The sequence below is a fragment of the Ixodes scapularis genome, unplaced genomic scaffold, assembly GCF_016920785.2.
Source record: "Ixodes scapularis isolate PalLabHiFi unplaced genomic scaffold, ASM1692078v2 PGA_scaffold1__304_contigs__length_218370807, whole genome shotgun sequence".
NCBI lineage: Eukaryota > Metazoa > Arthropoda > Arachnida > Ixodida > Ixodidae > Ixodes > Ixodes scapularis.
In genome coordinates, this window is record NW_024609846.1 from 199,179,779 (window position 1) to 199,193,446 (window position 13,668).

General features: G+C 43.3%; 1 protein-coding gene across 3 annotated transcripts in view; it reads right to left on the minus strand.

The window, feature by feature from the left end:
* Positions 1-13,668, minus strand: part of LOC8024355 (putative N-acetylated-alpha-linked acidic dipeptidase) — a 104,846-nt gene that overhangs the window by 76,544 nt on the left and 14,634 nt on the right. The gene's annotated exons all lie outside the window — the stretch shown is intronic.

Below are 13,668 nucleotides of genomic sequence, written 5' to 3' on the forward strand. Positions count from 1 at the left end.
CTTTGTATTTGAAAATAACCGAATAAATAAATGAATAAATAAATAAATGCGAAGCAGGTGTGTTACCACAGAGCTACGCCACAGCTATGAAAGTATCGTGAAATTGATTGCTGGTGTGTTCACCGATTTGTTGTTTTTACTTTGTTGCAAATTTCCATTTATGTCATTATTTTCATTCCTGATGTCATTGACACTTTTTCCTAACCACACGCATAGTTTTGACGTATAACTTTGTATTTGAAAATAACCGAATAAATAAATGAATAAATAAATAAATGCGAAGCAGGTGTGTTACCACAGAGCTACGCCACAGCTATGAAAGTATCGTGAAATTGATTGCTGGTGTGTTCACCGATTTGTTGTTTTTACTTTGTTGCAAATTTCCATTTATGTCATTATTTTCATTCCTGATGTCATTGACACTTTTTCCTAACCACACGCATAGTTTTGACGTATAACTTTGTATTTGAAAATAACCGAATAAATAAATGAATAAATAAATAAATGCAAAGCAGGTGTGTTACCACAGAGCTACGCCACAGCTATGAAAGTATCGTGAAATTGATTGCTGGTGTGTTCACCGATTTGTTGTTTTTACTTTGTTGCAAATTTCCATTTATGTCATTATTTTCATTCCTGATGTCATTGACACTTTTTCCTAACCACACGCATAGTTTTGACGTATAACTTTGTATTTGAAAATAACCGAATAAATAAATGAATAAATAAATAAATGCGAAGCAGGTGTGTTACCACAGAGCTACGCCACAGCTATGAAAGTATCGTGAAATTGATTGCTGGTGTGTTCACCGATTTGTTGTTTTTACTTTGTTGCAAATTTCCATTTATGTCATTATTTTCATTCCTGATGTCATTGACACTTTTTCCTAACCACACGCATAGTTTTGACGTATAACTTTGTATTTGAAAATAACCGAATAAATAAATGAATAAATAAATAAATGCGAAGCAGGTGTGTTACCACAGAGCTACGCCACAGCTATGAAAGTATCGTGAAATTGATTGCTGGTGTGTTCACCGATTTGTTGTTTTTACTTTGTTGCAAATTTCCATTTATGTCATTATTTTCATTCCTGATGTCATTGACACTTTTTCCTAACCACACGCATAGTTTTGACGTATAACTTTGTATTTGAAAATAACCGAATAAATAAATGAATAAATAAATAAATGCGAAGCAGGTGTGTTACCACAGAGCTACGCCACAGCTATGAAAGTATCGTGAAATTGATTGCTGGTGTGTTCACCGATTTGTTGTTTTTACTTTGTTGCAAATTTCCATTTATTTCATTATTTTCATTCCTGATGTCATTGACACTTTTTCCTAACCACACGCATAGTTTTGACGTATAACTTTGTATTTGAAAATAACCGAATAAATAAATGAATAAATAAATAAATGCAAAGCAGGTGTGTTACCACAGAGCTACGCCACAGCTATGAAAGTATCGTGAAATTGATTGCTGGTGTGTTCACCGATTTGTTGTTTTTACTTTGTTGCAAATTTCCATTTATGTAATTATTTTCATTCCTGATGTCATTGACACTTTTTCCTAACCACACGCATAGTTTTGACGTATAACTTTGTATTTGAAAATAACCGAATAAATAAATGAATAAATAAATAAATGCGAAGCAGGTGTGTTACCACAGAGCTACGCCACAGCTATGAAAGTATCGTGAAATTGATTGCTGGTGTGTTCACCGATTTGTTGTTTTTACTTTGTTGCAAATTTCCATTTATGTCATTATTTTCATTCCTGATGTCATTGACACTTTTTCCTAACCACACGCATAGTTTTGACGTATAACTTTGTATTTGAAAATAACCGAATAAATAAATGAATAAATAAATAAATGCGAAGCAGGTGTGTTACCACAGAGCTACGCCACAGCTATGAAAGTATCGTGAAATTGATTGCTGGTGTGTTCACCGATTTGTTGTTTTTACTTTGTTGCAAATTTCCATTTATGTCATTATTTTCATTCCTGATGTCATTGACACTTTTTCCTAACCACACGCATAGTTTTGACGTATAACTTTGTATTTGAAAATAACCGAATAAATAAATGAATAAATAAATAAATGCGAAGCAGGTGTGTTACCACAGAGCTATGCCACAGCTATGAAAGTATCGTGAAATTGATTGCTGGTGTGTTCACCGATTTGTTGTTTTTACTTTGTTGCAAATTTCCATTTATGTCATTATTTTCATTCCTGATGTCATTGACACTTTTTCCTAACCACACGCATAGTTCTGACGTATAACTTTGTATTTGAAAATAACCGAATAAATAAATGAATAAATAAATAAATGCAAAGCAGGTGTGTTACCACAGAGCTATGCCACAGCTATGAAAGTATCGTGAAATTGATTGCTGGTGTGTTCACCGATTTGTTGTTTTTACTTTGTTGCAAATTTCCATTTATGTCATTATTTTCATTCCTGATGTCATTGACACTTTTTCCTAACCACACGCATAGTTTTGACGTATAACTTTGTATTTGAAAATAACCGAATAAATAAATGAATAAATAAATAAATGCGAAGCAGGTGTGTTACCACAGAGCTACGCCACAGCTATGAAAGTATCGTGAAATTGATTGCTGGTGTGTTCACCGATTTGTTGTTTTTACTTTGTTGCAAATTTCCATTTATGTCATTATTTTCATTCCTGATGTCATTGACACTTTTTCCTAACCACACGCATAGTTTTGACGTATAACTTTGTATTTGAAAATAACCGAATAAATAAATGAATAAATAAATAAATGCGAAGCAGGTGTGTTACCACAGAGCTACGCCACAGCTATGAAAGTATCGTGAAATTGATTGCTGGTGTGTTCACCGATTTGTTGTTTTTACTTTGTTGCAAATTTCCATTTATGTCATTATTTTCATTCCTGATGTCATTGACACTTTTTCCTAACCACACGCATAGTTTTGACGTATAACTTTGTATTTGAAAATAACCGAATAAATAAATGAATAAATAAATAAATGCGAAGCAGGTGTGTTACCACAGAGCTACGCCACAGCTATGAAAGTATCGTGAAATTGATTGCTGGTGTGTTCACCGATTTGTTGTTTTTACTTTGTTGCAAATTTCCATTTATGTCATTATTTTCATTCCTGATGTCATTGACACTTTTTCCTAACCACACGCATAGTTTTGACGTATAACTTTGTATTTGAAAATAACCGAATAAATAAATGAATAAATAAATAAATGCGAAGCAGGTGTGTTACCACAGAGCTACGCCACAGCTATGAAAGTATCGTGAAATTGATTGCTGGTGTGTTCACCGATTTGTTGTTTTTACTTTGTTGCAAATTTCCATTTATGTCATTATTTTCATTCCTGATGTCATTGACACTTTTTCCTAACCACACGCATAGTTTTGACGTATAACTTTGTATTTGAAAATAACCGAATAAATAAATGAATAAATAAATAAATGCGAAGCAGGTGTGTTACCACAGAGCTACGCCACAGCTATGAAAGTATCGTGAAATTGATTGCTGGTGTGTTCACCGATTTGTTGTTTTTACTTTGTTGCAAATTTCCATTTATGTCATTATTTTCATTCCTGATGTCATTGACACTTTTTCCTAACCACACGCATAGTTTTGACGTATAACTTTGTATTTGAAAATAACCGAATAAATAAATGAATAAATAAATAAATGCGAAGCAGGTGTGTTACCACAGAGCTACGCCACAGCTATGAAAGTATCGTGAAATTGATTGCTGGTGTGTTCACCGATTTGTTGTTTTTACTTTGTTGCAAATTTCCATTTATGTCATTATTTTCATTCCTGATGTCATTGACACTTTTTCCTAACCACACGCATAGTTTTGACGTATAACTTTGTATTTGAAAATAACCGAATAAATAAATGAATAAATAAATAAATGCGAAGCAGGTGTGTTACCACAGAGCTATGCCACAGCTATGAAAGTATCGTGAAATTGATTGCTGGTGTGTTCACCGATTTGTTGTTTTTACTTTGTTGCAAATTTCCATTTATGTCATTATTTTCATTCCTGATGTCATTGACACTTTTTCCTAACCACACGCATAGTTCTGACGTATAACTTTGTATTTGAAAATAACCGAATAAATAAATGAATAAATAAATAAATGCAAAGCAGGTGTGTTACCACAGAGCTATGCCACAGCTATGAAAGTATCGTGAAATTGATTGCTGGTGTGTTCACCGATTTGTTGTTTTTACTTTGTTGCAAATTTCCATTTATGTCATTATTTTCATTCCTGATGTCATTGACACTTTTTCCTAACCACACGCATAGTTTTGACGTATAACTTTGTATTTGAAAATAACCGAATAAATAAATGAATAAATAAATAAATGCGAAGCAGGTGTGTTACCACAGAGCTACGCCACAGCTATGAAAGTATCGTGAAATTGATTGCTGGTGTGTTCACCGATTTGTTGTTTTTACTTTGTTGCAAATTTCCATTTATGTCATTATTTTCATTCCTGATGTCATTGACACTTTTTCCTAACCACACGCATAGTTTTGACGTATAACTTTGTATTTGAAAATAACCGAATAAATAAATGAATAAATAAATAAATGCGAAGCAGGTGTGTTACCACAGAGCTATGCCACAGCTATGAAAGTATCGTGAAATTGATTGCTGGTGTGTTCACCGATTTGTTGTTTTTACTTTGTTGCAAATTTCCATTTATGTCATTATTTTCATTCCTGATGTCATTGACACTTTTTCCTAACCACACGCATAGTTCTGACGTATAACTTTGTATTTGAAAATAACCGAATAAATAAATGAATAAATAAATAAATGCGAAGCAGGTGTGTTACCACAGAGCTATGCCACAGCTATGAAAGTATCGTGAAATTGATTGCTGGTGTGTTCACCGATTTGTTGTTTTTACTTTGTTGCAAATTTCCATTTATGTCATTATTTTCATTCCTGATGTCATTGACACTTTTTCCTAACCACACGCATAGTTTTGACGTATAACTTTGTATTTGAAAATAACCGAATAAATAAATGAATAAATAAATAAATGCGAAGCAGGTGTGTTACCACAGAGCTACGCCACAGCTATGAAAGTATCGTGAAATTGATTGCTGGTGTGTTCACCGATTTGTTGTTTTTACTTTGTTGCAAATTTCCATTTATGTCATTATTTTCATTCCTGATGTCATTGACACTTTTTCCTAACCACACGCATAGTTTTGACGTATAACTTTGTATTTGAAAATAACCGAATAAATAAATGAATAAATAAATAAATGCGAAGCAGGTGTGTTACCACAGAGCTACGCCACAGCTATGAAAGTATCGTGAAATTGATTGCTGGTGTGTTCACCGATTTGTTGTTTTTACTTTGTTGCAAATTTCCATTTATGTCATTATTTTCATTCCTGATGTCATTGACACTTTTTCCTAACCACACGCATAGTTTTGACGTATAACTTTGTATTTGAAAATAACCAAATAAATAAATGAATAAATAAATAAATGCGAAGCAGGTGTGTTACCACAGAGCTATGCCACAGCTATGAAAGTATCGTGAAATTGATTGCTGGTGTGTTCACCGATTTGTTGTTTTTACTTTGTTGCAAATTTCCATTTATGTCATTTTTTTCATTCCTGATGTCATTGACACTTTTTCCTAACCACACGCATATTTTTGACGTATAACTTTGTATTTGAAAATAACCGAATAAATAAATGAATAAATAAATAAATGCGAAGCAGGTGTGTTACCACAGAGCTATGCCACAGCTATGACAACCCACTTTATCAATGGTATTTGAAGCACACGCTTATGGGTCTCGTGTGGCACCTGCTTGACGGCTACACTTGTCGCAATGTCACAATAGTTTTTTTTTTATCATTAATTTTTCAATTAGTTTTAAATTTAATCGTAGTTAATAGTTGAAATTAAACGCTTTGGCTAGGTGCCGACCAATCAAAAGGGTTCAGCCATATTCATCCACCTAGAAGACAAGGCCCGCGCATTATCGTTAGTGGATTCCCGAGTCGTCCCAAGCGGCAAACGCGACGCTTGACGAGAGTATGACGCAAAGCGGCAGACACGTGCGTCTTGGCATCGCAAGTGCTAGTGTCGCAAGTGTTGCAAGATGCTAAAAGACGCATTTGACGCAGGGAGTGACGTGCAGGCCCGTGAGAACAAAGCCAAGAGGATTTGCCGTTAAGACCCCACAGTGCGTCAACGCAACAACTTCACCGTGACTGCTCATTTTTTGATAGGGCGATTGATCTTACACAATCTGCTCCTTTGTCTCAAATTTGTTCGAATATTTTCGTGCTTTTTAAACTATGACCCAATTAGCCCAATTAACAACTTTGCTCCAACGTAGATATTCCGAGTGAAAGAAGCACGCGCTTATTTGCAAATACTTCTGCCTATGCAGTTCTAAACACCTCCATCCCTCACAATGCTAATTTCTACATTCACCTACAAATTTTTTTTTTCCTCGGTCCGGGTTGCAAGAATAGTTTGTGAAAACAAGATGCTGTCTACTAATGGTGATTACTCGAAGTGACTGCCCTAAAGTCGAAATGGAGGGGGGAACAGCTTCCTCTCTCAATAAGAGTCCTCGACATACGTAACTTCTTACACACGTCAGTGAGTGAGGGACATGAAGACCAGAGTTTGTCCGAGCATTTTAAAGGAAGAGGAGGCAAGTTCTGGTTGCACCAGCTTCATTTTGCGTGAAGTTCGGAGCCCATAATTGCGCACCGCCCCACCAGGTGCAACAGACCTGTGGCGTGCAGGCGTCGAGCTTTACTGTTTTGCACCAGTGTACGCGTCAAACTTCACCACTCTGCATCAGCGTGCTGCACCGCGGAGAAGTAACACCCGCAGAAGCGAGCTCTGCATAGAGTAATATACTAACGTAAAGTGTGGCCGTTCCCGTAGGCCCTGGCGGCTCACTTGATTGTCGGCGGACCAAGCGGCTGTTGTGAAGTTGGTCTCGGCTTCCTGTTTAGGCGCTTCCCTTCACTGCATGGCTAGAGACATAGATGGCTGCTATCTGAATAAGTCGATAACTAATATAATTGATTCTGTTCGTATTAGGCGGTAGCTTGAGCCACCTAGTCTGCCGTGACTAACTAGAATTTCGAATTTCGATAAGAATCGATCGCTTAAATGCACGCGTAAATTTTAATTCCAGAGCAGACTATGCACAATATGCGATATAAAATTAAAACCGCTTCACTCGACAGAGGAAAAAAAGGGAAAACCGTAGGAGAGAATTGAATACCGCACAAATATTTATTGACCACAAAGACAAGACAACAAAGATAACTTCTGCAGGCGTTCATAGAAATATTTACTCTATTTCATCGCAAGGGTGAGCAAAGGAGGAGCTACGAGAGCGAGATTGAAGCTTCCAACGAACCTGTAATGCACGCACGCTCGTGAAAGCGTCATTCGACACAACAAGTGTGTGTTTGTAGCGTCAGCTTGCTCGAATTTATGAGAAACAGAAAATAGCTTTTCGACGACGCAGCTGATGCTCAAGAGAAGCTAGAAACACTTTCCACGTGGTTGCGCTTTAACCGGCTCACCTTTGCCGCAAAGAAAGAATGTAGAGAATGTTTAATACGAGATGTAGACCTTCGATGGTTGTCTAATCGATTTATTCTGATGGAGCCTCCGACTGAGCCTGGCGCAACGTTCCTAGCCTGGCGTTGTCTGCTCGTGCCCCGCGGCTCTCAAGCGCTCAATGCGAGTGCAGCCGATGGTCACGAGCCGATGGGCGCCAGCTTGCCAGCCGCTACATAACACCCCCTCCAACTAGTCGTTGCTCCAGTAGCGTTGCGGTTGTCGTCGCGCTCGAGTGCCCCTCCGGGTACGAGTGAAAGGGCCAGCGTCTGCCGTCGAAGGAGCTGACGCTGGTTCGCGAGGAAACGCCGCTGGCCTGCTACTGTCTCGCTGGGGTGATGCGTCTGCTCGAGCTGGAGTATCTTCGCCGGGAGATGGTGCCCGTGGTGGAATTGGACTCTGGTCAATGTTGAGGTCCCACACAGGAGACGGAGTCTTCGCTTCTTGTTGGGTGCTGGCTGCTGTACATCGCTGACGTATGTGGTTGGTATGCCGACGTACCGAACCTTCATCTGTGTTCACCATCCATGAACGGAGGCCCATCTGACGTTCGATTACGCCAGGAACCCAGCCTTTGCCGTGTGGAAACTTCTTAGTCCAGACCGACTGTCCCACGCTCAGTTCCCGTGCGTTAGTGACGCTTTCCGTGCGGCTCTTCAGAGAGTACAGTTTTTAATCGTTCAAGAGCTGATGGAAGTTCCCTGCCATAAAGCAACCGTGCTGGCGTTTTTCCCGTTGCAACGTGAATGGTAGTGTGCTGTTTGAATAAAAACCTGGCCAACGCACAATTCAGCTCTTCCTTTTCCTTCTTCCCGAGTGCAAGTTTCAGCTCCTGTACCATGCACTCCGCCTGGCCATTAGTGGCGGGATGGTACGGCGCACTACTTACAGCGATGATCCCGTTGTTTCGGTAAAATGTTTTCATCTCCTCGGAAACTAGTGCCGCGCCATTGTCCGACACAATCTTCCTTGGTAGTCCAAACGTTGCAAAAATGGTCCGTAACTCTTTAATGATGGCGGCCGACGTCATGTTGCAGACCACGCGCACTTCCAGCCACTTCGTGAACGCGTCCACCACAACCAGAAAAACATCACCCTCGACGGGACCTGCAAAGTCTAGGTGAACAGTGTCCCACGGCCCGGTTGGCCTATTCCACACAGGGATCGGTTCCTTCGCTGGTGACTTCCGGTGTATCTGGCAGGTGCTACATGCAGCGACCCATGCTTCAATATCGGCATCAATCCCGGGCCACCAAACGTGGCTGCGAGCGCAAGCTTTCATCGCCACAATTCCACGATGTCCTGAGTGAATTAGAGCCATCGTCTCTCTTCTCAAGTTGTTAGGAATCACGACCCGTGTCCCCCAGCTTACGCATCCTCTGTGTGTCGACAACTGTGCTGCTTCACTTCTGTACGGCGAGTACTCTGGGGACTGATACCGATGAATAGTGCCTTCTTGTACTGCCTGGTATACTGTTAACAGGACGGCGTCACGTGCTGTCTCCCTGGCTACTTGGTCTGCGGAGAGCGGTGGGCGGGTCAAAGCCTCAAACATCAGTATGTCTCCGGGTACTTCTGGCTCCTCCTCCGTGGTGGACATGGGAAGTCGGCTTAGAGCGTCCGCGTTCTGATGGCGGTTTCCTGGCCAGTACCTCAGCTCATACTTATAAGCAGCCAATTTTACGCACCACCTGGTCATCTGCGGTGACAACACTTGTGGAACGGGCTTGTCAGCTCCTAGGATGCCAAGGAGAGGTTGATGATCTGTGTAGATTGTCATGCTTTGCCCTGCGACATACTGATGAAAATGGCTGACTCCATACACAATGGCTAGGCCCTCTCGGTCCAGTTGTGAGTAGTTGCACTCAGCGGTTCCCAGGGTCCTGGACGCAAACGCAATCGGAGCCTCTCGGCCGTCGGAGTCCAACTGTGCTAGTACGGCGCCGACACCGTAAGGCGAAGCGTCGCAGGACAACAGTAGTGGTTTTCTTTCGTCATAGTGTGCCAGTACTGTATACTGCACCACCAGATCCTTCAACTGCTGGAAAGCCTCGCGGTGGTTTTGCTCCCACCGCCACTCTGTCTTCCGTTCCAGTAGGTGATAGAGCTCTTTCGCAATCGTTGCTCAATTCTGTAGAAATCTGTCATAAAAAGCTAACAGTCCCAGAAAGGACTGCAGCTCTGTCTTGTTCCTTGGCTCGGGCGCCTGTACTACGGCCTGAATTTTGCCCTGCGTGGGATGCATGCCGTCCGCATTGATGAGGCGGCCAAAAAATTTTACTTCACTCACCCCGAAGCAGCACTTGGTTTCCTTTAGTCTTAGTCCTGCACCTTCTAGTCTCGTCAGTACTTGATCTAGTCGATAGTTATGTTCTTCCGTAGTCTCCCCGCTGATGATGATGTCGTCTAGGTACGCACTGACCCTGAGATGCCTGCTAATGTTGTGTCCATGACTTTCTGGAAGATTGCAGGAGCTGCCGCCACTCCGAAGGGAAGTCTCTTCACTCGATACAGGCCCTTGATGGTGTTGATTGTCAGTACCTCGGCCGTGTCATCTGTCACGCGTAGCTGTTGATAAGCCTGCGCAAGGTCCAGCGTCGAGAAGACTGTGCCACCCCGGAGGTTAGATAAGGCTTCAGTGGGTGTCGGCAGCGGATAAGCCATTGGTTCCGCTGTCTTGTTCACCGTGCTGCGGTAGTCTCCACAGAGCCTTACCGAACCATCCGTCTTTCTAACCACCACCACGGGCGTGTCCCATGTTGAATGTTGGACCTGCTCCAGGATGCCCTGCTTTTGCAGTGTCATCAGTTCGCATTCCACGACAGCACGCAGGGCGAAAGGTACCTGGCGTGCCTTGAGGAATCTTGCCGTTGCTGACTCCTTCATTTCCAACTGGACAGGTGGGCCGTTGTATCCTGTGATGTCGGACTTAAACACCGCTTTGTGTGCACAGAGAACCTTCTGGACTTCTTTGTCTGGCGAAAGATGTTGTATCCCGCTGACCTGGAATTTTAGCGCTGGGAACCAATTTCTGCCCATCAAGTTGCACCCGGTTCCACTTGTTACAACCAGCGGTAGAACGTAGTCCTTGGACTTATGTCTCACGCGCACTTCAGCTGAACCAAGGACACTCAAGCCTTCGCCGGTCCATGTCCGAAGGGTGACGTTCTCTTTCCGCAGGTACGGAGGTCTGGTCGGCCACACCTTCCGGTATGTGGCCTCACTGATTACCGTAAATGCTGCTCCTGAGTCTACCTCAAATTCTAGTAACTTTCCCTCGACCTTGAGGGTCACCAGGTACTTGGGAACGAAACTGGTTGCACGTTGTGCGTTCAGCTCTTGCGTGTCCTTCCCGTAGCTTTTAACAGAAGCTCCACTTTGTGATTCTAGGGCGTCCTCTTCTGCGCCGCAGTCCATCTGATGGGTTGAGTGACGTCTGCCAGTCCTCATCTTGTTTCGACATGCTTTTTCGATGTGTCCTATTTTTTTACAGAAACCGCAAGCTACCCTGCTAAATGGGCAACTGTCTTGCCTGTGCCGTCTATGGCAGCGGTAACATCGTAGATCTGGTTGCGTTTGATCTCGATCCGAGGTCTGTTTCGTAGCCTGTGGTTGTGTGACCCTATGCAGTTCCGTCTTGAGAGTTTTAAGCTCCTGCTGCTGTTTTACCGCACTTTCCAGTCTTGTTGCCATGTCGTATGCTTGCTTGAACGTGAGCGTTTGCTCTGCGAAAAGCCGTTGCTGCAGACGCTCATCTTGCACACCAAACGGTCTCTCAGCATTACATCCAGCGGCAGCATGGTTGGATTCAATGTTAAAGGGGCGGCGGCCGCTCGTCCTTCAGCGCTAGTTGAAGCGGTCGATGCTCCGGCGCTAGTTGTGGCCACCGAGAGAGGTGTCAGCACGCCAAAATAGCAGTTGGCGGCTAATTTCTTCAATTCCGCCACATAGGTAGCGATGGACTCACCCGGCTGTTGGTCGCGGCGTTGAAATTGGCTTCGGCTGAATAGTTCCAAAGGCCATGGATCGTAATGTTGTTGGAGCATGGACATGATGCTTTCAAAGGCAACTTTGCCGGGCTTCCTCGGGGCCATCAGCGCTTGCACAGTCTCGTAGGTTTCAGCGCCACAAAGGATCAGCAGCAGGGCTCTCTTCTTCCCGTGGTCCGTTATGTCGTTTGCCTGGAAGAAGAATTCCAATCGCTCCGCCCAGGCCGACCATCCTGTCCCTTGGAATTCTTCGAGCTTGCCTTGTGTCGCAGTCATCCTTGAACCGCTGCTGGAGTTCTCTTCCGCCCTCGTCGCCAATGTTTAATACGAGATGTAGACCTTCGATGGTTGTCTAATCGATTTATTCTGATGGAGCCTCCGACTGAGCCTGGCGCAACGTTCCTAGCTTGGCGTTGTCTGCTCGTGCCCCGCGGCTCTCAAGCGCTCGGTGCGAGCGCAGCCGATGGTCACGAGCCGATGGGCGCCAGCTTGCCAGCCGCTACATAACAGAGAACTCCACACGATGACAGCAACAACACGCCGCATCCGCGTCCCGCCACCTCGGCTGCCGATACGGCAGCTGCCAAGTAGTGCGTCTTGCCAAAGCCCCAGTCGCTGTTGTCGTAATATTTTTGAAAACGTTCGAAGCTACTAATAGTTTTAGAAATATGTAAATCAAAGTAAAACCATTTCTTAATGGTACAAATATAACAAATGTACAAATAATTAGCCATTGCCGCACCAGGTAGTAGGTGTTGTGAATTCTAACAGCTGGGCTGCGACAGGGCCTCAGTAACAATTCTTTATGTTCACTAGAATTACTCCATGAGCTCCGCAGATGTTGCTTCTCTGCAGTGCACGGATGCTCGATGAGAAGCAAGCTCAATGGGGCCAACCTAACGCGATCGAAGCTTTACAGCTTCGATCGCGTTAGCACTTTGAAGTGAGTATCGAACAGCGTATTATTTGAAGCCATTATTAAAAATTCAATTATTTGCACAATTCTACAACTTGGTAGTTTTCTACAGTCGTGAAGGTTCATGAAAAACAAATTGCTACGTGGAAGTTGCTTCCTGTCTCATTTATTGGCCCTCAGAGGCGTTATCAGTTGCCGTCTATCTGGATCCTACATATGCATCACGGTCCCTGGGTTACAGGTGTCAGTGAGCTTCTACCGCATCTTCAGATTCACCCATAAAATAGCTTTCACCCGGCAGTGCTCAACGTGGAATGTCAAAAGAAAAAAATAAGCCCCCGCCGTGAAGAGAAATTTTGGTTTAGCATTTGTGCACGAATTAATTCACATTTCACGCGCGTATGGCACTATTAAAAGTGTGACGAGACATTGGTGCCACGGTGCGGCTCCTAGTGGAAGCAGCAATCGGCAGCGAAAACTGCCCAAATCATCTCAATCTTAGTAAGTCTATTTGATCCGCCGGCGAGCAAAGAGCAATTTTATAATACGAGGCGCGAAAAATACTTCTCACATAGATTTTATCAATTACTGGCACCGACAAATGTCGTCCTGTAGCGATTTCCAGACCATCCAGCACACAAACGCTTCGTAGACCCATCTGCCGGCACAGATACATGAAAAACATGGCAGCGTATCGTTGTTATTTACAACTGCGGGACACGTACACGATTGAATCCGAGCAACTCTTGCGGGTCGATTGACGTGAAAACGCGTACGAAGCAACGCTGAACGCTTTTCAAATTTCGAGGTTCCAAAGTTTTACTCCGGAGCGAGAGGGAGAAAGACGGCCGCGGGAAGGCACAGACGCGGCCGGGCGCATTGGAAGGGTCCGAGCAGGTAGCGCTTCACCGTGGGAGCCATCTTTGGTGGCACTACCGACTAGCTTCCGAGGCAGAGTGGCGAGCCCCTTTGAGACGCGTCGCGCAATAAGTCAGCAACAAGATGAGAGGGAAGTCTTTCAATCGTCCCAGCAACACGTGCTTCGAGCGTGCGTGCTCGGCCGTAGCACAACAGAAGGCAACGAGTGCCGGAGGTGTGCCAA